The 26,488-nt window shown below is 43.2% G+C and overlaps 1 protein-coding gene across 1 annotated transcript in view; it reads left to right on the top strand.

The window, feature by feature from the left end:
- Positions 1-9,675: 9,675 nt before the first annotated feature.
- GPRIN3 (GPRIN family member 3) overlaps positions 9,676-26,488 on the top strand; it is a 60,266-nt gene continuing 43,453 nt past the window's right edge. The window contains exons 1-2 of the mRNA XM_068137359.1: positions 9,676-9,696; positions 10,437-10,509. The gene's annotated coding sequence lies outside the window, so the exon portion shown is untranslated. The remainder of the gene's footprint in view (positions 9,697-10,436; positions 10,510-26,488) is intronic.

The following is a 26,488-nucleotide window of genomic DNA, read 5'->3' as shown; positions in this document are numbered from 1 at the left end:
CCAAGCACAAATTGTTAATTGGGGATTGTGCTGGCTTCCTTGTGAGTGGCAGCTTGTTAAGGTAGAGAGACTGCTTATGTGAGAGCTGAAGTGTGAACCAAGATCATCTTGCTGATTGTTTCTAGTTTACACTGGTCAGTTAATTTGCACTAGATGTGCTGCTCTACAGTTATAAAGAAAATACAGAAACATGCTAGGCAGGAGGAGTGGGGTAACTAACCAGAGTCTGTCTACTTTCAGCAGTTGCAGTGTTTGAAGACTACGAAGTTTAGTGTACATAGTCCTCCTTTTGGGTCAAAACCGTGTTTCCATTTGTGCTTACAGTTTGTAACTTAGAGTCATGCCTTTCCCTGTATGGCCTACCGCTGTCCAGTTGTGTAGAGCTGCATCTGCTGCAGCTCTTTTCCTTACATCACAGATAATGGTAGTATGGCTATTGGTAATCAGAAAGCAGCTATGGTCATTCCAGGCACTGTCTGGTTTAAATCTTGTAGAGGGAGATTTTGTATGAAACGAGTCATTGAAGCTCGCTCCTTCTCTGTGCTCTGCAGCCACCAAAGTCCCTGCTCTTTGATCTCCTTTCTCAGTGTGTTGAATAATAAAAAATGGGAACATCTCTGCACCAGGGCTTCCACCAAAACTGCACCAGCCTTAGGAACAGCAAAGGTTTTCAGGGAAAAGCCTGTGTGTTTGGCAAAGTGCAACGATGCCACCCTCCTGTTGTGTATGCCCCTGCTTTCTGTGCACCACCCCCAGCAGTTCTGGGAAGCCAGGAACAGCTCGGCTTCACTCGCACGCTTTGTTTTGCATCTGGAATTGCCCAGGCTGCATGCACGAGGCCAGTCTATGGCTCTGGAGAGCTTATTAAAGAGACTCAGGGATTTAAAAACAACACTTCTGTCAGGAAGCTTTCCACCTGTTATTGCCATAAGTAACAGCTCACATCACCTGGGCAGGCCAGCATACACTGCAGCATCCACGTCATGGGCTCAATCAGCCCATGTCAGGCTCTGGTGATTGAACAGATGGTTTTCAAACCTCATTTTTCCCTACTTGCTAGTCTTCTACAATGCACAGCTCAGACAGATCACGCAGCCAGGGCTCAGTGGCTTCATTCAGAAAGGAGCTAAGCGCAGCAAAACAGCAGTGTCCCCCTTCTGCTGCCACACTGAAGGCAGTAGGCATCAAGAGAGCACTGTCCCTGGCAGGGTGAAGTCACTAATGCTGTGTACCTGGCAGGGCTAAGTCATTAATGTATGTAAATGTAGCAGCAGAAAGGAAAACAAGGTGGACAGATGTGTGCTGCTTTGGCATAACTTTGGCTAGAAAGGAAAGAAAGTGCTACTAAAGGCTGCTGGAAAGGTTGCTCACGAGCAAAGTGACTGGAACGGGAAATGTCTGTGGTTTGTATTGCCTTGTTCTTGCCTGGTCTTTAGCTGTAGCATAATAAAATGGATGAATAACCATAACTCTATCCCATTGCACATTTATAGTTTAAATCCTGTGCTAATCCTAGCAGAGCAGTCTATTGTACCTGAAAGCAAAGGAGGAAAAAAACCCCAACCCTGGCTCCTAGCTAAACAAGTCTTTCCTCTGGAAAGGTAATTAGCAGCTGGTCTCCATGGAGGCTTTATCACAAAATCAATAGTAGTCAGTTCTGATTTCCCTTGTTCTTCTTTACTTTCTGCTGCTTTCACTGTTTATAAAAATGCTTGTGGGTCTGGCTGTTGGACTGTCTTTGGAAAAATGAGGCTAAGAGGGTTGTGTCAGCTGAACAGCAGCTCACTGCATGAAATCAGGTAAGTTTGCTTTGTAGAGAGATTTTGGCAAATCTTTATTTCAGGATTTTGTTCTGCCTTCATTTTCCTGAGCTTTCTGTTACAAGCTGCCAATTTTATCTTCTGTGTGCCACTAGAAAAACCATACAGGCATTATCACTTTCTGTTGATTTTAACCTCAATAATACAATATAAGACACTTTTTCCAAAGACCACGGTGAAAGCAGCTGCCCTTAAGGATAAAACCAGTGGCAAAGCGGAAGACGGAGAGGTTTCTAGAGTTGTGCTCCCTCTAGGATCATCTGGAAAGGCTTTAGAAATCTGGAATGGCTTTTTAAAAAATCATAAATAATGAGAGCTAGTAATCACACAGTTAAATGTACAAATTTTATCAAAAAGGAAAGGGACAGATGGACATTTATTGAAATGAGGATATTTTAGCAAGAGAGGAGTTGCACAAGAAAGCTGACAGATTGTCTGTTAAATGGGCGTTTAAACCAGACCAAGTGGTCCTCTAACAGTCTTACCACGGGTGACACAAAAGTGGGCCTGATGTGGAAATCACTGGATGAATTTCTCTGGCTGGTGATATGAAGGGGGTTAGATTAGATGCACACAGTGTTTTTCTGCTGATCCTAATCACATGAGCGGTTTAAGCGTCTAGCTGCCTGGTATGGTCCGTGTGGCTTGTCGCTCTCTTTTCATAGGTCTTCTGAGAAGAAAGGACTCTTTCTCACATAGCTTGCACGAAGTCCACAGAGGGCTTGGAAATTAAGTCTGATTTCCCATGCTTTTCTAGATCAGCTAACCTCTCGTTGCCTTTCTCTCTACCCTTTGCTTGGCTTTTCCAGTTCTCATTTACTGTGACCTCCAGGGCTGTAATAAGAAGGGACTTGAAAGTGAAGAACGTTCCCTTATCTGTTGGCTGTATCCCAAGAGAGCAGAGCTTCCTGGGAATGTGGACTTTATGGAGTACCAGGGTGTTAAATATTTATTATATAATGTGCAACCTACACACCATAAAGGCCTTCTTTCCTTCCTATCCTCCTTTCCAGCTTTTTTTAACCCCTAATAAACTCACCAGGCTACAAACAGCAGAAAGAAAGAACTCAAGACAAGCTCTGCTGCTCTTAATATTATTGACAGGGAACAAACTGCTGCCAGCTGAAGAATACAAGGAGGACCTTTTTCTTTCTCATATAGTGCTCTGGATTTTTTCCTGTGGATTCTGTATTGGTTTTTCCCCTTACTGTTTGCAACAAAATGGGGAAATGAGATTAAAAATTCAATACTGAATGCAAACAGACATTTAGGTTATACTTTGTTCAGCAGTGCTTCATGTTTACTTTAACCCACATAACCTTTCCAGACATTGGCCACTTCTGGTATGATAAATAAATACTATCTTTAAAATAGAAGCTTTACATCACTGCATATGTAATAGATCTGGAAACACAGACACTGAACAATCACCATGGCCATTTACAGGTACTGAGATGCCTATCAAGCCATGCGCTTTTATATCTACAGGAAGATGCAAGAGTGAGAACATGTTGACATAATACCACATCTGTAAAAGCTTCATCTCCAGGGATTGATAGGAAATGGAAGTTCTGCAAAGGAAATGTTAGAGGCTTTTTTGGTTTGGTTTGGTTTGTTTTGAAGTTTGGATACTTCTTGATCATCTTTCTGCTCTCAAAATAAATGCAACCTATTTCCAGGAACAATAAAGGAAGCACAATAAAGGAAACACACCTCTATCTAGACACATTTTTATGTTTTGGAGGTGAAAACAGTAGCTAATCTGAACTAGGCATGAACAAGGATTTCTGGGTCAGGGTTTGACATGCTGCTATACAGGATGGCACACTGGAATGGAAGCTGAGACTGAGACTCGTAGTCTCCTTTTGCCACCTACCCTGGACTCCAGGGGGTTTCATCCAGCACTGTCATTCAGGGGTTTTAATTTTAAGAAATACAAAATATCAACAAAAGAGACCCTGTCCTTTCTAAAGTCAATAAAAAGACATTTAGGGAATTCAATCCAGCTGAGTTCTCACAGTGCACAGATGAGTGGAAAGCACCAAGTTTCTCTTTCAGCTCTGCAAATCATAGAGGTTTTCTTATAAGTTCATCACCAGGCACTCTCTTCTGCCAGATTTTAAAAGCCTTTCTATAATCTTGAATTATTTTTAGCTGCATATAATGTGCAAGCACTTCTCACACCATTACAGGCACAAAGAACAGCCACAACAATGCTTTGTAGTACAAAAAAGGTGATGAGTGTATAGCTGATTTTTTTAATTAGCTGGCCAAACCCACAGATGACTACTCAAATGAAACAATAACTTGCAAGAAATACAGCCTAACAAAAAGACTGAGCATAGCCATCTGCAGATCCCACATACAGAGAAATGTTTGACTATGTTTACTCTTACTTGCTGTGATAAGATGACTACTCCATATACATTAACTGCAAGGAGTAGTAAAATACATTTTCAAGTCCCAGAAAGGATGTCTTATTTTCCTGCCTACTGGTGCAAAACTCATTTGTGTTCTGTTTCACATGAAACTCTAAGAAGCAGATGTCCTTTTGGAAGAGACAGGTTCTTTATGCTTCCAGTTTGGAGTGTTATGCAGAAAGAGATTTTAGATTTTCAGTGTGTCACTACTGGCTGATCTACTAGAGCAGCCCTTCTGTGGTGGATGCCTGGGCCAGAACCAGCTCTGCTGCCCAGACCTGAATCTGTTCAGATGTGAAGTTTGCACTTTGATAAATTCCTCACCAGATTTTGGATCCTTTGGATGAGGCTGAAGGTACTAAAGGGCAGCATACTATTGTCATAAATTTTCTAGCAAGAGCCAAGTTATGAAAGGGATATGAAAACAGATGGAGCAGCAGCAAAGAAAGGCAGAGCACACATTTTTAACTATTGGCTCCTGATTTTCCAAGGATGCCTTTCAAATCAGCCTTTTTTGTTGCTTCTTGTGTGAAGGAGCTGGTTTGAGAAAGATCCAGGCTGCTCAAGTTGTAAACCTGATTCATGCCTGAGGAGACTTTTTATTGCATCTTATAGCTTTGTCACATCACACAGCTGTAACACCTCTGTGCCTGCTAATGTTTCTGTGTATTCTTATCAGAGCTGCTGTAACTGCAGTTTTAATGGGGCAGATATTATTTGTTCCTTATTCAGGAAGTGAATTCGTGTTGAAATCCATGTGGTGTTGCCCTGAATAGGACATGGGTAGTATGTTTGTTAAAGTCTGACTGGAATAGCTTTCAAATTAATGGGTAGTCTTTAGCTGACTTCCATGGGCATGCAGTTGAGTGGTGCAAAGATGCATGTAGAGCAAGATGCATCCTCAGCTGCTGCATCCTAAGTCACTGAAGATAACCTGAAGTCAATGGGGCTATGTTAGCTCATCCCAGTAAGATAGTCTGTCTGTGTGGAGATACAGGAATAAAATGCCTTACACATGGAGAGAGCCTGTGAGAACATACAGGAAAATAGCTGGAATTGTGGGAAGCCAGTAAATCATTTAACTGTGAAGGGGAAAATAATACCTCCAGCTGATTATTGCCAAGGAATTGCATGATGGCCTGTGGAAAGATGGAATATTTTTCTTTGGAGCTCTGTGGCAGTGCTCAGTCCTCTGAGTGTATGTGTGAGTGGTACATACACAGCCTTGCACAGCAGTGAGCAGGCAGGCTGGGATCACAAAGCCTGATCTAGAATGGTGGTGGTTGTCACAGATAGGTCAGGGAAAGGGGTCTTCTGGGCTTTTGATAGCACCATTAGCATTGAGTCTGTGGGAAGAATTACATCTTCTAGCATGGACAAATTAATCATTTATTCAGTGGGATAGGTTCCTGAATGCCAGCAGGATGAAAAAAAAAAGTGTGTAAACAAAGTAGTCTAACACCTGCTGTACAGCTCTTTGCATTAGCAAAGCAGGGTAATTTGTGGTCAGAGCAGACTGCAGCAGGGAGAGCCAAAAGGAGGGTAACTTGTGGTCGGAGCAGACTGCAGCAGGGAGAGCCACAAGGGCAGCACTGACTTCCTCTCATGCCCATGCAAACTACATAGGCACAGCTTGGCTCTGATCTGGTCACTGGCACACAAGCCTAAATACACCACATAAGAATTTCTTTGGTTTCCCACTTGTCACGCCTGAGTACCATACAAGGTAAGGAGCTGGCAGAGGAAACTGAGACAGACAGATTCTCAGACCCTTCCTCATCCAAAGGTCTTCAAGTCCTTGTATTCCTCTAGAAATCTGTCTGCATTTCTATTCACCAGCAAGGAATAAAGAGCAATATGGCATCTACCACCTTATTCTCCCATGGCTGCTAAAACCCAAGGGCAAAACCATTTCCCTTATCCCCTACAAAAAGGGAAATGTGTGCTGAGACCTCCCACATCACCAGCATGTCTTGTTTTCAGCTCACACCTTCCTACTCTTTTTCCTCCAGCCTTTCCACTGCTTTTCCAGCTTTGTATAAACACTTCAAAACCTGTCTCAGCTTCGTACACCAAGTGCACAGCAATGCCAGGATTGGCCAGGGTTATCAGCAGGAAGTCTCAAATCCTGCACCAGATGGCTGAGAGAGTCTAGCAGTTCCTAGCAGTGGGGGAGGCAGAGGAGTGACAGTCTGACATGACTATAAGGAAATATTTTTTTGCTCCACAGCACACTTGTCTCACCATTTGCAGAGCTGCTAAGCCATACAGTATACTGCCAGAAGAAACAAGCTCGGGGAAGTGAAGTGGGGGCACCACTTCAGTCAGTGGGCTTGGCTTCCTGCAAGGCATTTTTACTTCTCTCCCAGTTGCTTTCCCTGCTTTAATGCCAGCTATTGTGGAAGCATGGGGTTCATTAAGGAACATTGCTGGTTCTTCCCATATATTTTTGAGATAAAAAGAGTGGTAGAATTAGGTGACTGAAAATGAACTCTGGGTGTTTGATTTTGTTTGGAGTTCAGAGGTTTTGGGGTTTGGGTTTATTTTGAGTTTGGGGTCCTAAGGCTTTTGTTTTGTTATTGTGAGTTACTTTGGGGGCTGGGCATAGTTCTGAATGCTGGGAAAGGGGCTTGCTGAGGACAGTCATGGTTTCGCCTGTCCTTACAACAACTGACAAAGAGGATAACTGCTTATACACTCTTTTTCTTCAGCTTCCAAAGTTTTTAAACTACTCCCTCTCTTACTCATGTTGGTGAGGCAAACTGTAGCTTGTCCACACTATATGAACCTGATCTCAAATTAAAGCAGACCATGACATTCTAGAATACCTTTCTCCTTACACAGCAAAGCCACTCTAAAATGTCAGCCCTCAGTGAAACCGTACTGCAGAAACATAGGAAAGTGCATGCACACTACATAATGTACAGAAAAATGAGCTAGATGAGATCCTTGTTGGCAAATAGTTCGCCATGAAAGCTCACTGGCTACACAAGTGTCAAGAAGGGTGCACGGTGTGGCACTGTCTCAGCTCTGCTGCTTGACGTTGCTTGTTTAGGACAACCTGGCTCGCTTCCTTCCTGCTCTACTGCAACGATGCAGCATAGATGTAGCTTTGGAGGTTGCTGCTAACTCCAAACATTTAAAGCCACGTTAGACAAGGAGGAGGGGAAGGGAAGCAAAAGTTGCCCACTTCTGCTGATGATCTGGCTGTGGTTGGCTGGGATTGTGTCTGCCAACTGCAGAGCTAGAAACAGAAACTCAGTGTCCTGAGTACTGGCCAGTCTGTGCACTTGACCAGAAAGATGAAAAACATTGGGGATGCCAAAGCTTCACTTCACAAGGATGGTGGCAGAGACTGTGCTACACAGAAATGGTCTTCTAGTAGATTTGTAAGCAAATACCACCATAAAATGGGAGTTACTTTTCCCTGCATCAGAGCTTCTCAATCTGACAACACATGTATCCAAATTTGATTTGTGTTTCCAAGTAAACTGGCATTTAGCAGTTTGCATGTTTGGTTGGTTGGTTTTTTTTAATTGGTTGCACAACCCTAATGTGGTTGAGCATAGATTCATCAGTATTTCAAATAAACAGGCTCTCTGCCCCAAGACAAATTCTCCAAAGTGACTGAGATCTCCATAATTCAAACTGATGTGCTAGGAGAACTAAAGATGTTTTCTCCTCAAGAAGTACAGTGCTGTGGCAATAACAGTAGTGGCACCAAGCTGAAAAGGTAAACAAAATGATGGAACACTTTGGGATGAACATTAATCAAAACCTCAGGGAACCTGGGGCAGGTTCAGAGCAGGATCTATGCTCTGCATGTTGGACCCCTTCTGCCAACCTTGGCACTGCTCCCATATAGCCATATTGTGGTATTACAGATCATCTGACAAGAGATGGATGTCACACAAGCACAGGCAGGAAGAGAACTTACTTGTCGCCAAAAGACCATGTGATTCATGATTTTCTTGTAAAGCTTGCCACTGCATTCCTGCCTCCAGTGTGCAAGTGCCTTGTATAATGCTGAATCTCACCAGTTCAGGACTGACTTTTCAGCATTCCAGCTCTCTCTCCTCCCAGGATTTCTCAGCCTGAAAAATGTTAACTATGCTAAGATAGCTGTTCCTGCAGGGAATGCCTTCAGTCCCTTACTGTATACTGCAAACAGCCTGGGAGACTCAGCATGCTGGAAGAGTGAGCTAACTCTTGTCATGAAAAAGAGATGCACTTCTCACTGGTCGAGTGAACAGGAAAACAACCATAGACCTGGAGTTCACCAGAAAACGTAGAAGCAGGCCCCCAGACCTCTCCCTGTCAGTTCTCCCATAGATGAAAGAACTCTTATGGGGATCCGTTTTCTTTCTATTCTCCAAATGTGTTTTTCAAAAACTACAAACCTTTTGGGAAGGCAGCAGTTTGCCTACATATCTCACCAAGAGAAAGGACATTTAGCCACCTTGAAATCATTTTCTTTCATCACCTTTCAGTGTTTTTGCCAGATAATCAGAGAACCTCACCTGTGTCATTTGGTAGCCACCTTGCGAACTCAGAACAAATAGTACACATTTGATCTGTGAGCTGGGATAGGTTTACATTTGCATTTACAGCTGGAAACTCAACAGCTGTCCCTGGGCTAAGAGTCCTAGGGCTCTGAGAAAGGCAGATGTCAGGATCTTACTTGTAATGTAACAGCCATTTATGCACAGAAGGGGGAAAAAAAAGCCATCAAATACAGTCTTTTCAAGGAACTGCTTACCCATGTTTATTTTGAAAACAGGAACGCCCTAAGAACACGAAATACAAGATATGGGAGACTAATACTTGACATTGAATGTGTAATCATTGTTATTTTCCTCTAGGTAGTTATTACACATTTGAAAGAACTTGTTTGCTTCTCTTCAAGTCGTTGCAACAACAAACAAGCAAGATTGTTACTGCTGTTGCAGTAACAAATACAAACAAATAAAAATATCTCATCCCATTTTAGTTAGCTAAATGAAGTTTGTGGCTAATTGCTTTTCTAATGTCTTTGGACCTGAGGACGATAGTTGTGGTGGAAGGAAGGAAATTATACAGTGTATGACTGCTGATTAAATTGTTATAATGCTTGTGGTGGGGAAAAGAGCTTATCCTATAATAAGTACACCCAAAATATGCTGAGAAGGAAACCCACAACCCTGAATGAGCTTGTTCCTGCTTGCACTAGGAGTTGTGGTTGTGGCTCACCCACCAAGGTGAACGCAGGTCTTTTGCAAATGGGTCAGCTGTGTCCTTTTTTGAAGACACGGGTGGAGGCATCAGGTCCTTCAGACCTGCCCAGGTGTCACAGTGAGCTGATTTGTGAGCAAACCAACCTCTGGGCATGCTATAAAACCAGCACGAGGAAGAGAGTAGGGTTTTTTCAGTTGTTATCAAGTTTCTGAGGTAAAGGTAATGGACTTTTGGAGGTTCAGGTCGGTTTTGGGTAGGAGGAACTACAGTCTTAACATTCCACTGGTCATTCTTATTCCTTTCATCAGCCCACCGTCCTTTCCTCATGGGCTGCTTTCTTGGGCTACCTCATGGTATGGCTTCTCTCACTATCTGGGGTCATGTAAAGCTATGGGCATAAGCCTAACTTTCTGGAGTGTGAAAAAACGATTACTGGTATCAGTTTGCATTATACCATATGCAGCCTCCAATTAGAAGCCGAGTCTCTTCTGCTGAAAGCTAAACAGATGATAATGTGCTCACTTTTCCTGCATGTTGTCTCTAAAGTGACCCGGTCTCTTTCTAAGTGGAGTGGTTATGCTTGCTGCAAAGGGTGAGAAAAACATTTTCAAATTAAAAATTAATAGTTGAAGTCTTTGCTGCCCTTTCTTGATTGGAGACTAGGAATTTTGAGCAGTGATCTACTTTCATGTTAAAGCATGAAAAAAGACACTGCCTACTAGGGTGTTGGGGGGGGGGTGGTTGTTTGTTTGATTTGTTTTGCTCTTGGGGAGGGAGGGCAATGAGTTTAATATAACTGGAAGCATTCTTCAGTTTCCTCTTAAAATTGCAATCAGACAGAACGTTGATGTTTCTGTTTCATTTGCACACAGTGATGAAGGGTGTCTCAAAACATTTTCATGCTCCTTGGCCCAAAATGAGGTGAGACACAATGGGGGGGGGGGGGGAACATACTAAATCCCTTATTCATTCCTTTCCCCAGTGCCCCTGAAAAACCACCAGCTGAAATTGCATCTGTCCAAAGAATGTCTGGCTTTTCCTCAGTGGCACCAAAGGTGAGTAAATGGTTGGCAGGGACTGCAGACAGTTTGTGCAGGCGGGCAGAGGGATTGAGTGTCTACGTCTCCCCCTCTAGCTGGTCATGTAGGCTCTGTTTTCTGTACTCTGACCATCCCTCAGCCTGCTTTATATTGACCTTCAACAAGGTGAAGCTGGTTTAAAGAGTGCCTGTGGATTGGAGATGCCCTACAGCTAATCTCCCCTGACTATATTGGGTCAATCTTTTTGTGTGGCCCACCTGTAAACTGGGTAGCAACTAGCACAGGATTATGTGGGAGAGAGCAGGAGAATGGGCAAACTAAGACTGCAAAGGGTCCAAACAAAGGTCCAAGTGCCCCATGATTTGTGTAACCAGTTTTTCTAAGGTACTCTCTACCCATGCTTTCTACTTAGAAAAACCTATTATGGACCAACAGGCTGGTTAAGGCATAATTTTGCTCATTTGGTTAAACTGTTGTGTCTGGCAGTGAGATTATTTTGGTTTCTACTACTTTGACTGGAATGAATTAAGCCTCATTTGGAAGGAACTACCAATCTTAAATCAAATTTTTAAATGCCACAACCACATGTAAAGCCTTAATCCAGTTTAAATTCATCCAGCTGGTTTCTATTTGTATAGCTAATGTATTAAGGATCATGCAACCACAGCCTAGGAATCCAAGTACCGCTAAACCCTAAACTCAACTCCTGGAATTGATGTTTTTCAGGAGGTGGGGGGGGTTGGGGTATAGTTTGGGAAGGTGTTTTGGGGATGTTTTGAATTGTTTCTGGCATCATTTTGTGTGTGTTTTCAGTTGGTTTGGGGGTCTTTATTTGGGGTCCCTTGGATATGGTTTTGATATGGTGTCGATTTGCACATCTTTTATGAGTGGTTTTGTGGGTGTTTTGAGTGTGATTTTTGAGGTGGTTTTGTTTTGGATTTGTGGTGGGCTTTTGGGGTGGTTTTGGGGGTGTTTTGGATTGGGAACTGGGCAGGATTGGGGGGCACTTTAGGTTGATTTTACAGGTGTTGGCATGGTTTGGGGAGATTTTCTTCACAGGGTTTTGAGTCAGTTTCAGGGGTGTTTTGGACATGTTTTTGGGCGTAGTTTTGGCATGTTTGGTGTTCATTTGGGTTTTTTTTGTGGACTTAGAATAACTGCAGATGAACAGCACAGGTTGGAGAGATGAGCTCTGGCATGTAGAAACAGGCTGATAATATCAGCCTGGAAAGGATAGCTAAGAACCTGATGCTGGAGAGGAGCACCATGGACATGGAGCAGATGGGTCATGTCCGGTGCTAGTGTAACTAAAGATTTAAACAATTTCACAAAGTCTTCAAGCAGCAGCTGTGACTTAAACAAGAGCTGCACTCATTTAGCTGAGCGAGGGGTAGCCTTGATTGTGGATAAAACAGTGGTGGTTTTTATATCACTCTTGAACCAAGCTGATCCTACCCAAACATCCAGGCTATCCCTCTGCTGCCTGCTGTGGCTCCTCTGCCATGTCAGAACCATTTGCCTTCTCTGCCAGTAGGAAAGGATGGCTGTTAAAAATAATGCTTTCCAAAGTATACCCAAAGCAATTTAACTGTGAGCATTAAAAAGTCACTGCATTGAGAAATGTTCTGTACTTCTACTACTAATCATATTTTCTAAGTAATTATAGGTCAGAATATTGTGGGTTGGGTTTTTTGTCTTTTGCTTTATGAAGACTGTTACAATCCAGAACTCATGAAGTACTGTATTTTTTACTTCATGCTGTTAACTTGTAAGCCAAAGAATAGAATAGAATTAAGCAGGTTGGAAAAGACCTTTGAGGTCATCGAGTCCAACCTATCACCCAACACCATCTAATCAACTAAACCATGGCACCAAGCTCCCCATCCAGTCTCTTCCTAAACACCTCCAGTGATGGTGACTCCGCCACCTCCCTGGGCAGCCCATTGCAATGGTTAGGAATAGAGACAGAATGTGGCAGTTAATGCCACTTTTGCAAAAGGACAGTTTGCTTTATACAAATGAAATATGAGGAAGGCAACATTCTAAGTAATATTTAAGAACTGAGACAAAGAGTGTGTTGTTTCCACAAAAAGTTTAATGGACTTGCCATTTCCTTCCTCTGCATGGCACACACACATAGCACTAAACAATGCACATAGCACTAAACTAAACAACTTGTGATTGAGCACAATGAGGAGAGGCTGAGGGAGCTGGGATTGTTTAGCCTGGAGAGGAGGAGGCTCAGGGGTGACCTCATTGCCCTCTACAACTACCTGAAAGGTGGTTGTAGCCAGAAAGGGGTTGGTCTCTTCTCCCAGGCAACCAGCACCAGAACAAGGGGACACAGTCTCAAGATGCGCCAGGGGAGGTTTAGACTCGAGGTGAGGAGAAAGTTCTTCACCGAGTGAGTCTTTCGTCATTGGAATGTGCTGCCCAGGGAGGTGGTGGAGTCACCGTCCCTGGAGGTGTTCAAGAGGAGATTGGACGTGGCACTTGGTGCCACGGTTTAGTCCTGAGGTCTGTGTTGATAGGTTGGACTCGATGATCCTCGAGGTCCTTTCCAACCTTAGTGATACTGTGATACTGTAACTAATATGGTATCTTTGGATTACTCCCATATCATACTTGATGTCATTGGACACTCTTCCCTTGGTACCATGAGTGTGCAGTCAAACCCTATACTAACTGTATGGCTTATAGGCAGGGCTTTCTAGGATCTTGAATTTCCAGTATTTTCTGAAGCTGCAATTTTCTCTGTCTCACAAGTTACCTGCTTCATGTCTTAACCCACACACAGTAAGCTCTTGGCTGAAGTAGGTCAGCTTTTCTAGGAAATGAACACTTCAGAAAAGCCATTCCTGTAGGCTTCTCTGGTTATGGCCTATATGTAGGGACTACACAACATATCAATTCTGGAATATGTGTAGGAGTCTGGGAGACCAAGACCTTCTGGAGCAATAACTTACTATAAAAAAGGAGCGGGGGGGAAACAAAAAAACAACTCCACCAGGAGATACTGAGACAATATCCATTGTCCCAGGCTCAAAAATATAAGACCTAGAAGTTCAAATGGTTTAGGTGCCACCCAGTGATAAACAGGTCCATTTTGATTCTGATCTCTGTGGTTAATGAAGATGAAGAGTTATCTGACAGAGTGTGAAAGAGCTCCAGCTGAGAAGCAGTACAGTCTGACAACCAAATGGAAGAGGAAGTGAACCAACCTCAAGTCCCTTTTTAATTTGATAGAGGAAGAGCTAGGTCTATTGAATAACAGAGCAAGCTCAGATTCAAGGTTCATTTGATGGAAGGGAAAACTGGAACAAAGAGAATAAAAATAGTAGAGAGAATCTCAGAAGTATTGTGTTTTAGAAGCCCATGGTTTTGTTTCATGTGCAACAGAGAGGATTCCTGTAGTCTTGACATTTCATGAGACAAAATACTTTATGCTCAAGGAACTTCTCATTGAAATAAGAAACAATTCTGAAAGCAGTAAAAAATAAATCTTGCTTAGAGTTGCTGTGGGAAAAGTAGCCTGAAGAAAGCTGAGAATCTCATTTTAAACAATTGTCACCAACTGTGCTCCCACAATATGGCTTAAAGAACTTGCTTTGCTCAGAAACTCTGTTTTCATCTTGATGAAGAGGAACACCATATTAAAGACATGAGTCTGTTTCCCCCTGTGCTTAAATAGGAGAAAATCCCAACTACATTTGGACTATCTCCTGAGCAAGATATTACCTTCATTAAACAAAGATGGCAAATGCCCCCCTAAGTCAAGCCACAAAATGTGTTCATGTACCAGCACATACTTTCAGGTTGCTTAGTGTTGGTGTGTTTGCAGTCAGATCTTTACTTCCTCCAGAAGTGCAAGAGTGAAGAGAAGGATGCTAGGAAGCATCAGAATACCTACCACTATGTGCAGTTGCCAGGTAGAACTCTCCAGAATGTTTTATATTTGTTTGAAAGCTTAAAACACAAGGAGGGCAAAGACTGAAATTTTGAGCTCTCAGAAAAGACAGGGATTGACATTATCTGTGCAATCTTTATTTAGTTTCTCATATATGAAAGAATCATAGACGGGTCTGGTTTGGAAGGGACCTCCAAAAGTCATCCAGTCCAACCCCTCTAAGCAGGGGCATCCTCCACTAGATCAGGTTGCCCAGAGCCCTGTCAAGCCTCACCTTGAATATCTCCAGGGATGGGGCCTCAACTACCTCCCTGAGCAACTTGTTCCAGCATTCCACTACCCTCATAGTAAAGAACTCGTTCCTAACATCCAATCTAAAACTACTCTTTAGTTCGAAGCCATTGCCCCTCATCCTATCACTGCAGGCCTGTGTAAACAGTCTCTCTCCATGCTTCTTGTAGCCTCATGGAAGGTCATTATTAGGTCTCCACAAGGCCTCTTCTCCAGGTTGGACAACCTCAGCTCCTTCAGCCCATCCTCATGGCAGAGGTGTTTCAGCCTCCTGATCATTTTCATAGCCCTCTCAACCCACTCCATGAGGTCCATGTCCTTCCTGTATTGAGATCACCAGACCAGGACATTGTACTCCAGGTGAGGTCTCACAAGATCTTTTGACACAGTGCAGGATGTGGGTCCACCTCTCCAGCTTGTCCAGGTCTGGCACGTCGACAGCACCACTCTCTTGTGTTATACCCTTAGCATCAGATAGGAAGTCTGCAACTGACTCAGAACCTGTGACTCATTTTCTCATGCTTTAAGCCCAGAGAAAATAAAAACAATTGAAAAAAAACAACCCTGCATTTTCCTATGTTTTCTTCCTCATGTATTGCCCACTCAGTGCACTCCATAAGCCAGCCTTTGCTGGGTCTCTAGTAAGAAAATAGAGATTGTGTTCATGTACAATTGGAAAGAAGGCATTTATCTGTCAGACTGCCAGCATTTACACTATCAAAATAACTACAAGAAAAGAAACAGCAAATCAAAAGGGTTTTAGCTTACATAGACTATCCACTAGAGGCTGACGTGTATGTGATCCTGCCATTTCATGCACCCAGGTCCAGCCCCAGTGCACAGTCTCCAATCATCTGCAACAGGACACTGTGGCAAAGGTTGGAACTGATATGTTGAAGAACTAGGAATATAGTTCCCTAAATATGTTTGGGAGCATCACTTTAGGGCTGAAGTAAGGAAAAGGGGAGAGGGAAAAGCTTTAGTGGTTTTCCTTTGCAGTAGTTCAGCAGTTGTCTGGTTTCCTTATCCAGGTAAGTTTGTCCATCATTTGTGGTTATGGTTTAGCACACTCTGAAAATTGCTGTGTAAGTCACCAGGGAAATTCTTATCAAAGAAAGCAGGTACTCAGCTAATGCCTGATGCAAAATTCTTGAGAAGAGACCTTAACTCTGAACAGTGTCTCTCTTAATGCAGGAGGCCAGCCTCTTTTCATTGATGACAAGTGACAGGACTAGAGGAAGTGGTTACAGGCTGAGCTGGGGGAGGTTTAGGCTGGATGTTGGGAAGTACTTCTTCACTGAAAGGCTTATTAAACATTGGAATGGTCTGGCCAGGGGAGTGGCGGAGTCACCATTCCTGGGGATGTTCAAGCAGTGCATGGACTTGGTGCTTAGGGCCATGGTTTACTGCTGACCCTTCAGTATTGGGTCAAAGGTTGGACTGGATAAACTTTGAGGTCTCTTCCAACCAGATATATTCTGTGATTTTGAGGGCAGTGCCAGCCAGGGCAATGGGTGCTGTATGACAAGTTGCATTATGAATGAGATAGCGTCTCTTATTTGATTGCCTCATTGAAGAGGACAAGTGAGTGTTTTATATATACCTTAGTGCATTGTTGGGTGTGACCATAAAGATGTTGAAGCCTTACTTATCTGTAAGCATTCTAGCAGATGGAAATGTCATCAGAAGGAATTTGAAGGTGGCCATTAAAGCAGGCATTGTGCTATTGCAGAGAAGCAACTGGGGACACTTCACTGACATTTCCAATCAACCTAGGAGCTGATTAAAGGGAAAGCTAGCCAGACAGGCACTTTGGACATCACAAACATCACAGACTGAACAAGAGGAGCTAACAAAGAACACTGCTTTCACAAGCATGTAATAGTAAGAACTTGGCTCTGTATTGACATGCCTTGTATTTCTGTACGACATGTACATGTGTGCATGTTTGTCTTTCTGTTAGGACTGCACATTAACACCCCCCCTAATGGCTTCCACCTCCACACCATGTCCCTCATTTCTTTTAACCTATGAGCCCTTCAGGTCAGGAGTTGTCTCATATTTGTCAGCTGGGTGTTACTGTAACACCGATTAGAATAACCACTCAGATGTGCTGACAGATGTTACTGATCCTTGAAATCTTACCATGATGTCCACACCAGGATTTTGTTTCCTTTCATCAAAAATACCCTTTCCATTTCGAGCACAAGGCAAGGCTAATCATTACTGTTATCCTGTAATGGAGTGATAAAACACTGTGACACACATGAAGCAGCTGTCACAGCTTCACTCAGCCAGGCCATCATCCACGTCTATTTCTTTATGACAGTTTTAATGACAGTGCCATGCTTATGTCATGGACAGGAAGGGCTGCAGGAGGGGCAGAGCATCATGTCGTTTGTCCTGTTGCCCAAGGCAACTGAGTGAGCAGAGACCTTTGCAAGCTGCATGGAAAGACATTATTTTCATGGTCCTTGTCTTGCTTAATTATCACTTCAGCAATATAATTTCTTTTTTTTTTTTCCATCCATCCCTGCCTAATCTTTATAAAGATGTCTCTTGGTGTGGAAAAGGTCAACTACAGAAAAAGCCATAGGAGAAACCAACACTAAATAAAGGTTAGGTGATTTGATTTGACTTCCATAAGCAGAAATTGTTTTCTTCTTTGTGATATATTAATGAGAGACCTGACAGAAATGTCTGTATTTAGATTCTGTGAGAGATTTCATTATAACAGATTCCTAGAGACTTCCCTTTTGCTTGAATAAGCCTGATGCTTAACAGGGCTGCCCCATGGCTGTAGAACCCTCTGCTTTGCTCTTGGAGCTCCACACAGCGTCATCCCTGCAAACGTGTATATCCAGACAGGGGCAGAGTCAAAGAGGCTCTTGAAGTCACCTGAAGCCAGTAACCAAAACACTAATCCAACCAAAGTGGCCAGCAAGTTTTGAAGAGTGTAAATTCTGCACTTGCAGAAAGAGGACATTATCTCTGTTCCCTGTCATCTGTTAAACTCACAGTTTTACAATAGGCCATGTTCCCTGTTTGGTTTCTAGGAGTGACTACAGATACTCCAGACCTAAACTGACAAGGCTTAGAAATAACTCGCACTTCAGAGACTAGAAGACAAAAATATAAAGGAACTTTACTTGATGATTTGAAAGCACAGAGAGATGCTTCAGGAAAAGTAAAGCTAAAGCTCAGATGCTGAACCCTTTAGGCCTTCTATTACTTTTTTTTTACCTAATACATTTCCATCTTCTAGCCACTCAGCATGTGAAGCTGTAAGACTTAAGGGTCCCTTGCAGCTCACTATGTCTGCTTAACAATGTGATACTTACACTGGCTGGTGTTATTAGCTTCTTTGTGGGTCTATTGAATTGAATGGTAAGGAGCTCAGATGGTTTGTGTCTATTCCAAAACATGTACAAGATAGTCTGTTGGATCAAGGTGCTATAAAATAATAGTACAAACAAGAAGCACAGAGGATTGCAGGGGAAAGTCTTCCAGAAACAGAGTGGGGTTAAAGGGAGATTCAGGGTATAAGACTATAGGAGTAAGGCAGTGTTATTTCAGTTGCAACAGGCTGAATACTGTTGATGAGTATCAAAAATCCAGAGGGTTTTCACAACAGGCTTTTGCCTTGTCCTATCCATTTGTATGCAACACATCACACTCTCAAGCTTGTGGAGAAAGTGACCTTACACAAGGGAAAGCGAGAGCCAGCCCAACCACTGTGCTGCTCCAGGGCAGCCAATCCACAGCCAATGCCTTGTTGCTAAATTAAGCAACGGCCAGAGTCTGAAGCAGACATGGACTCAAGCCTTCATAAATTAAATTTCCCTGCAGCAATAGAAGCTTAGAGGGAAAAAGCAAACAGTGCTCTTACAAACCCATTCATGCATTTCCAGACTAACTCTTTTGTGGGTTTTGGAGTAATTTTTGGCCACTCCTGAACAGTTCACAGCTATTAGTAAATAAATGTTGCAACAGATTTTTTCACTATGTGATAATAGAGCATTTATAGTATTACTGAAATATTTACTGAAGCTAAACAGTATGATGCGTGCAAAACCCAAATCTCATCTGCAGGAAAACTGAAACAGAGGCAGCATAAATGTTGGATCGTAATTATGCCTAATTGCAGAAGCTTTGATCTAAAAAAGATTTGAATCTTTCCACTTGCCAGGCTTGATTTAGCACTTCATTAGTCAGATTTTGCACCAGTTACGCAGCTATTTTGGAATTCAGCTGGAGTAGCACAGCAGTGAATAATGGGCCTGCTTTACGGATGCACTGCTGGTGGAGCTGGAGATGTCAGGGCATCTAAGGTTGAACTCTAGAGGGCTGACAACCAGGCATCACCTGAATTTCCTCTCAAAGGAAGAATATCAGAGCTTTTTGTGTGTAAAATGTGAATGGTATGCTTAAGTTAATGTGTCCTGTGGGGATGCTAAGAATAGAATTAACCAGGTTGGAAAAGACCTTTGAGATAGAGTCCAACCTATCACCCAACACCATCTAATCAACTAAACCATGGCACCAAGCACCCCATCCAGTCTCTTCCTAAATATCTCCAGTGATGGTGACTCCACCACCTGCCCAGGCAGCACATTTCAATAGCAAATCACTCTTTCTATGAAGAACTTCTTCCTAACATCCAGCCTAAACCTCCCCTGATGCAGCTTGGGACTGTGTCCTCTTGTTCTGGTGCTGGCTGCCCAGGAGAAGAGACCAACCTCTACCTGGCTACAGCCTCCCTTCTCCAGGCTAAGCAACCCCAGGTCTCTCAGCCTCTCCTCATAGAGCTTGTGCTCCAAACCCCTCACCAGCTTTGTTGCCCTTCTCTGGACACATTCCAGCAACTCAGCATCTTTCCTAAACTGAGGAGCCAAGAACTGGACACAGTACTCAAGGTGTGGCCTAACCAGTGCTAGGCCCACTTGAAATTATCATCTGGAAATGTTTTTGCTGAATCCTGCAAAGGCACTTTCCTTTTAGTGACAGTCCAAAGTGTCCGCAGTGCCTTGGACCTATCTTCCTGGTTTCTGTGTGAAACCTTCCCACTCTGCCTGGTCAGCTGCTCTGTGGTATATTGCACCTATGTGGCAACAGAGAATGAGGTTTCATTGGTAAAGCATTGTGCAACTAAGGAATCCAGAACAATTCAGGCCAAAGGAGTTTATAGTCTCCATCACAACTTATTCTCTGGTATGACACCACTCAGCCTTTCCAGGAGAATCTGGTTTTCAAAGGCCACCTTTTGCTGTAATTTCCCTGCTTCAATAGTAAGTACTTAATGGTAAGAGCCATGACAATATTTTTTTTAATCTTTCAAACCTTGAAAAAGCAACCCTTCCTTTCAAATTAACCCCCTGAGGATGACATCCATTGTAAGGCAGGCATGGTCTTAGTTATAGAAACAGAAAGGCTAACTTCTTTCTGAAGCAAAACTGAGATACGATTTGGTTTCGTATCAGCGTTGAAACAAAATGGTAGAGAAGCACTGGGACCTCATCCATGACTGACTTACATACAGTTCCACAACAGCTTTGGCCAAGTCTACAGTCTGGTGGTTTCACTTCTCTTCCCAGCCTTAAGGTTGTGGAGGGTCCCTACACACTTCAGATGAGATCTTTTGGGGACCTGGTATAGCTAAAATTAATAATTTGGAGAGTGATAGATTTTTGTCTGGATTAGCACTCTGGTCCAGTTCATGGTGGAATCAAGGGAGTGTTTATGCTTGCCTGGGGAGAGGCAGGAGTGTGCAGCTTATGGAGAGAAGGCAGGAGGGACTGTGGCCAGTACAAACCGCCCTGAAAGTGCACTCCCACACATCCTTCTGGCAGAATCCAAGCAAAGACTGTGTCTGTGGTCCCTCTGCTGAAAGATGAGGCCAAATAGCAGGGACCAAACTCCACTGAATTGTATAAATTCCTTTATCCTTCACAATAGGAAAATTGCATTCAAACAGACAGGGAGTATCCTATCTTCTAGTCAGCCATGCCCAGGAATTGCTTGGGCAAGTGCCACCTGGCACTGATAAACAGATGACATACATGAAGGCACAATGTTCTGGTCTAGCAAGTTACATCTATGTGCCCCCTGGGCCCTCTAGGAGCTTGAACTTTGCTAGATCAACATTTGCTCTCCACAAAAACCATAGTCCAGCTACATGCCTCACACTGTATGAGCCCTCTGGGTTGCACGAGGAGCAGAAAATCCATACAAAGAGAGAAAAACATCTTCAGTAACTACCTTTTTTCCCCTTGTTGAATTCCCTCTGTACCTTGATTTTGTGTCTAAAATGGCTGTTCTTGCTCCTGCATCATACAAGCAGGGAAGTCTTGGGGGAGACAGGGCTAAGTCTGAGCTCAGTGGCTATGGAACACAAGCATATTACTGTCCTCTGAGAATGCAGTGAACAGCACAGGCAGCAGGAGGAAAAACAAACCACACACTGCCAACTCGTACAGAAAAGCAACATGTTGATTACCCTGCAAACACACCACATCTCTGGCTCTGAAAGACTTGAAGTTAATTCATTTTCTCTCCATTGACTTCACAATTTTCTTCAGAAGAGTCAGTAAGTTCAAGCTGGCACACCAAGGCAGCACTGCCCTGGTAAATGTTTCCAGCATGCTTTCCAACGTACAGTTATGACATTTTCACAGGCAAATTGACTGTGTGGGAGCATGTTGCATTTTGCAGAAGTTTAAACATTTGAACAATCAAGTGGGCTTTAGGGGTTGGAGTTTTTTCAGGGATTGGGGTGCTGATTTATTTATGTTTTAATTAAGGTTCTGCTCCTTCTGGACTGTTACAAAACTCCCAATGCATTTCTGAGAAGGAGCTGACTTGCCTTATCCCTCCCTAGCATGGGATGTATCTTCCCACATTTTCTTCTACCTGGAATACACTCCCCATATACAAGGCTAGGCTGGGTCAAGAAGTTAAAACCTTTAAAAAACATGAGCTTCAACTTTGGCCAATGTTTCAGAGCCAATTAAGATTTTTGGACAGTGCATCTACCCTAATTCTGTAATGACTCATTCATCTTATAGGAGCATCCCTAATGTCAGAGACATCTCAGCCTCCAGTCTTACAGTCACCAAATCCTTCACAGTCACTTTGGCTGACCTCAGGTCACATCAGCCATTTTCTTTGAAAAACAAAGAACAACGTGACTTGAGGCACTGCTTCAAATGTCTGGCCCCTGGACCTGCTCCTGACCCTGCCTTAACCCAGCAGAAAACTAGGTCTAAATGTTATAGACCACAAATGACTAGAAGCATGCCTTCAGAATGACTATGAAACATGGTGGCTGGGTCACTCTGGGATGCAGAAGTGTGGCAGGCCCCCCCGCTACCTTGCAACAGCAAGACCATTTTTACACCCACGAACAAGATGCAGTGGTGCACCAAGGCCTGGAAGGGCAGAAATGGCAGGAACAACCAGAGCACACCTGCAGCCTATGAAAGGCAGGACCAAGCAAGGAGAAGGCAACCAAGCTCTTAAAGAGCAAAATGTTTTTTTGCTGGGGCTGTGAGCATCTGAAGTGAGAAGCCACAGCTTTCTGAAAGGCTGACTTTGCTGAGGAAGCCCAGCCAAGGGGTACTCATGTGACCCAGTTGTATGTACCCGGTGGGTAAAGAGCATGCATGCCGAGATCCTTCTACCAGAAGTCCTGGTCAACACTGTGGAGTCCCTTAATGGAAGTCATACACCAGTGAGGAGCACAGAAGCAAGCACACAGGGCAAATTCCCCTGAGCCCTGCTGCTGCTGCATGTGGTGTGGAGGGGACTGTCTTTGGAGATGGTCTGGTTAATCTGTGCAACTGTGCAATACAAATGAAACAGGAGGGATTGCTGCTTTCATTTACCTAGCCTCTTCTCATCAATCTTGGCAAATAAATAGATTTTCCTCTTCAGCCACTTTCTCTTAAGCAAATTACTCTTAAAAGAATCTGCTTATCTGTCTCTGATTGTGCTCAGCTAAACCTGAGTCTGTTCTTAGCAATGCCACTGAGATCAGAGAAACATTGCTAACCATTAAACTGGGATCCAGCTTTAATCACAGTTTGTAATAAAAATCATCAACTTCTTTGAAGGATTCTCTAATGCTTTCAGGGTATTATTTTTGCTTCTGTTCCCTACACCTATTTCAAAACAGCCATTCAGTGCATTGGTGTTACCCAATTTATTCTTCTAGTTGTGAGTGATATCCTCTGTTAGCAGCATAAATTGCACCCGTTGCCCTTTGCAGAGTTATCAACAATTCTCCTGATGCTTATTAAAACAGTTTCCCAAACAGACACTTCATTAATATACACTTTTAATTGATTTTTTCCCAATATATCCCTCAGCAGCCATTGAATTATTTAGTTAGTAGTGGGTGTGTGCAAGCTCATGGGCAGCGATACTGAGGAGTCACCAGTGGCTAAGGGAAAGTACAGGATGTGCTCTTCATATGTGCTGGTTGAGATGTTTCTGAGGGCCACACTCACAGTGTCACAGTATAACGTAGGTTGGAAAGGACCTCGAGGATCGAGTCCAACCTATCAACACAGACCCATGACTAGACCGTGGCACCAAGTGCCACGTCCAATCTCCTCTTGAACGCTTCCAGGGACGGTGACTCCACCACCTCCCTGGGCAGCCCGTTCCAATGACGAATGACTCGCTCAGTGAAGAACTTCCTCCTCACCTCGAGTCTAAACCTCCCCTGGCACAGCTTGAGACTGTGTTCCCTGAGAAAGCAGGGAAAATAAGGGCTTCTTATCAGTAGCATCTCAGTATGACAGTGATGCTTGCTTGTGGGGCAAAAGACTCATCAAAATCATCTGATGAGAATACACTGGGATAGAGAAAAGTAAACCCAGGCTGAGCAAGGAAGGAACAGTAATGGACTCTATGCTCAGTACCTGGCATGGCATCCTGGGGAGATTTTCTGCAAAAGGCATAGATTGCACTGTGACCTTCAACAGACATCTTAACAACCCAAGGCTTCCTTGAAAGAATTCTGGAATGATGGTAAAGTCAGTACTCCCTTCACACACAGGTAGTTTGCATAATTGGAAGCAAATGCAAAGAATCAATGCAGGGCAAGAAAAGGGAACCAGGGAAGTATGAGAAAACCTCAGCACTCGAGACAGGAACCAAGTTCAGAGATAAGTCGTTCTTCCTGCATTAAAACCAGCATAGACAAATCCACATCTAAATCTGACAAGAATGGATTAAGAAGTTGTGCTGGTTTGAGCTGTAACTGGATTTTAAAAACTCATAACAGACTGAGATTCTGCCCCCCTCCCTTTCCATAGTAAGGGGGGGTGGTGTAAGGAAAAGAAAAGGTGTAGGGGGAAAGGGGAGGTAAATTTACAAAATAGTCTGGAATTGGTTTGAAGTAGGAGAGGTAAATTTTTTAACTATATATATATGTCAATAACAGGGAGGGTTCACAAAGGTGAGGGATAAATAGGAAAACATACAAAACCAAGCCTGAATGGCTTTGTATTTCCCTGGATGTAAGTGGATTCAGCTCTTTAGAAAAGTGTGGAAGCAGCTTGGAGGACAGACCAGTGCAGGAAGCAGATGACCTCTCCAGCAGGTGAGGCAAGAAAGAGGGAGGCAGGAGGTGATGTCCCCCCTTTTTATAGACTTGCTGGACAGGAAGGGGGAGTGGAATAGATCACCTTTGACCCAGGGGACCCCTTGTCCTAGGAGGGGAAAAAATCAAGTCTCTCTCTCTCTGCCCGCCTGGATCAAGTTTCTTTTGTCCACCTGGGGGCTGGGCTCTTTCAGCCCCCCCCCACCCAGGATGGGTGTAACCCAGCACAGAAGTTCGGGTCGCAGGCTTGTTATCACTATCTGAAAAGAGCCACAATAACATTTGCACAAGGGCTCTTAGTCCCATCCATTGTGGAGTCCCAGAATGTGTTTGTGAAGAATTCATAAATGGACTTGTGACTTTTCTCAGCACAGGTAAAGGAGGAATTAATTTCTCCTCTATTTTTTTCTATCTCCTCAGCAGCCTGCTCTGCTCCGGTGCTGCAGGTTACTGTAAGCAGAATGAAGCCAATATGGAGAAATGTCTCTGTGAACCCTCAAGGCTTTAGTTCTTTATTGAAATCACAGTAAAGAGGGCTTTGAGCATTGCCTACTTTGCTCCCTCAGATCTGGGCATGACAATTCCTGTCAGGAAGGACAAGTCATGGGAAGAAGTAGTTTTCAGTCTTTCAACAAGGATTTCCAGAGTTCATTTAGAAAACTTCCCAGAAGCCTGACATTTATTCTAGAGCAAAGAATTTAGTGCTCTCAAAAAAACGGAGATGGGTTGAGTCAGGTGAAGAGATTCACAAGCAGGTTTTCTCCATCTGTGACTAGTTCATACTGCTCTTCAGCTAAGATCAATATGTTTTTAATATTTTTTCCTCTTGACAGCATGAATTCCTTGTCTGTAGATAGGCAACTGTTAATGTGTACAGGGAGATAATCCCAATCCTGCTGCCATTAGTATCAGCTGCAAGTTAATTCATCTCAGTGGAATTAATCTTGTTAAGAGCTACTCACAAAGAGGATTTACCAATACTGACTGTCTTCAATAACTACTACAGTTACTGTTCATCCTTGTTTAGAGATTGATGTGCTGAGATTTGAAAAAGGAAGAATTACACTGTGGCAGAGTTTATTCCAAGTTTCTCTTTGCTAAAGAAGAGCAGGAATAATGTGAAGCAACCACATACTCTTACAAAACTGGCCACATCCCAGTAGAATAAAAAAAATCTCTGTGGCAATTCCTGGAACAGGGCACTGGTGTCTCCTGGGAGCAGGGTACTTCCACACATGCAGGCAGGAAGTAGAGCAAATATGAATGATTACAGCTGCAAAAAAAAACAACCATTTACCAAATACACATAAATTTTTCAGTTACACTGTGATGATATCTCAGCAAATAATTCATTGCTTTAAATGACTTTTAGCAAATTTAAGTGGCCCCAAGCCTCTCAAACATCATGATGTTCTGTGAAGAATCTGGGTTGTATGGTATGGTAGCTATACATCAAAGCCAAGCCAAGTGTCAAACTGCAAATTAATATACTATAGATTTATGGAAATTTCTATAGCTTGACTTACAGCTTTCATGTATATAAAGCTACCTCACAGCTGAGGCTTTTTTCTGTATGAGTCCTGTAACTACATGTATGTTTCCCAGAGAGCAATGCAGTAAATCTTTTGGTTGGGAACTGAGTAGGTGATAAGGATGTCAAGTCATATTTTATGCCTTTTTCCCCTGTAACAAGTAAATGTGATTTATACTTAGGAAACGAGACCATAGGAAAAGGCCTCTATAAATTTAAAATGTTTGTTATCCCAGTGACATAAAACCACGGGGTTTGGCTGGAAGTAAGAAACATGCTTTCTCCTAGTGTTACAAAAAGGTAACACTGAGGAAGAGTTAAAATTTACAGCTGCTTTTGAAAGCTCGGAAATCTTTTCTGAGTAGACTGCCACGGACGCACCCTGGTTCATGTCACCACCTTGCTCCCTTGCTCTTTACAGCTCTCAATACCCAACAAAATGAGGGGAGTCTCATGACTACTTGGAGTTGCTGCTACCGGCTTCACCCCAGGGTTTTCGCAGCTAACATAGGGCCAGTGTATCTGGTAGTGCTACTGTGGGAGTTCCCAGGATGCCCACTTAACCCAGAGCTTTCAGCTTCAGCCAGCAGTGACAGCTTTGAGAGTGCTGAGGATTGCTGTCTTTTATTGCACCATTTAAATCAGCTTTGAGGCTTTC

The sequence above is a fragment of the Melanerpes formicivorus genome, unplaced genomic scaffold (assembly GCF_026170545.1).
Source record: "Melanerpes formicivorus ecotype bairdi unplaced genomic scaffold, bMelFor1.0.p_v2 SCAF_4, whole genome shotgun sequence".
Classification (NCBI taxonomy): Eukaryota; Metazoa; Chordata; class Aves; order Piciformes; family Picidae; genus Melanerpes; species Melanerpes formicivorus.
This window is presented reverse-complemented; position numbering and strand designations above follow the sequence as displayed.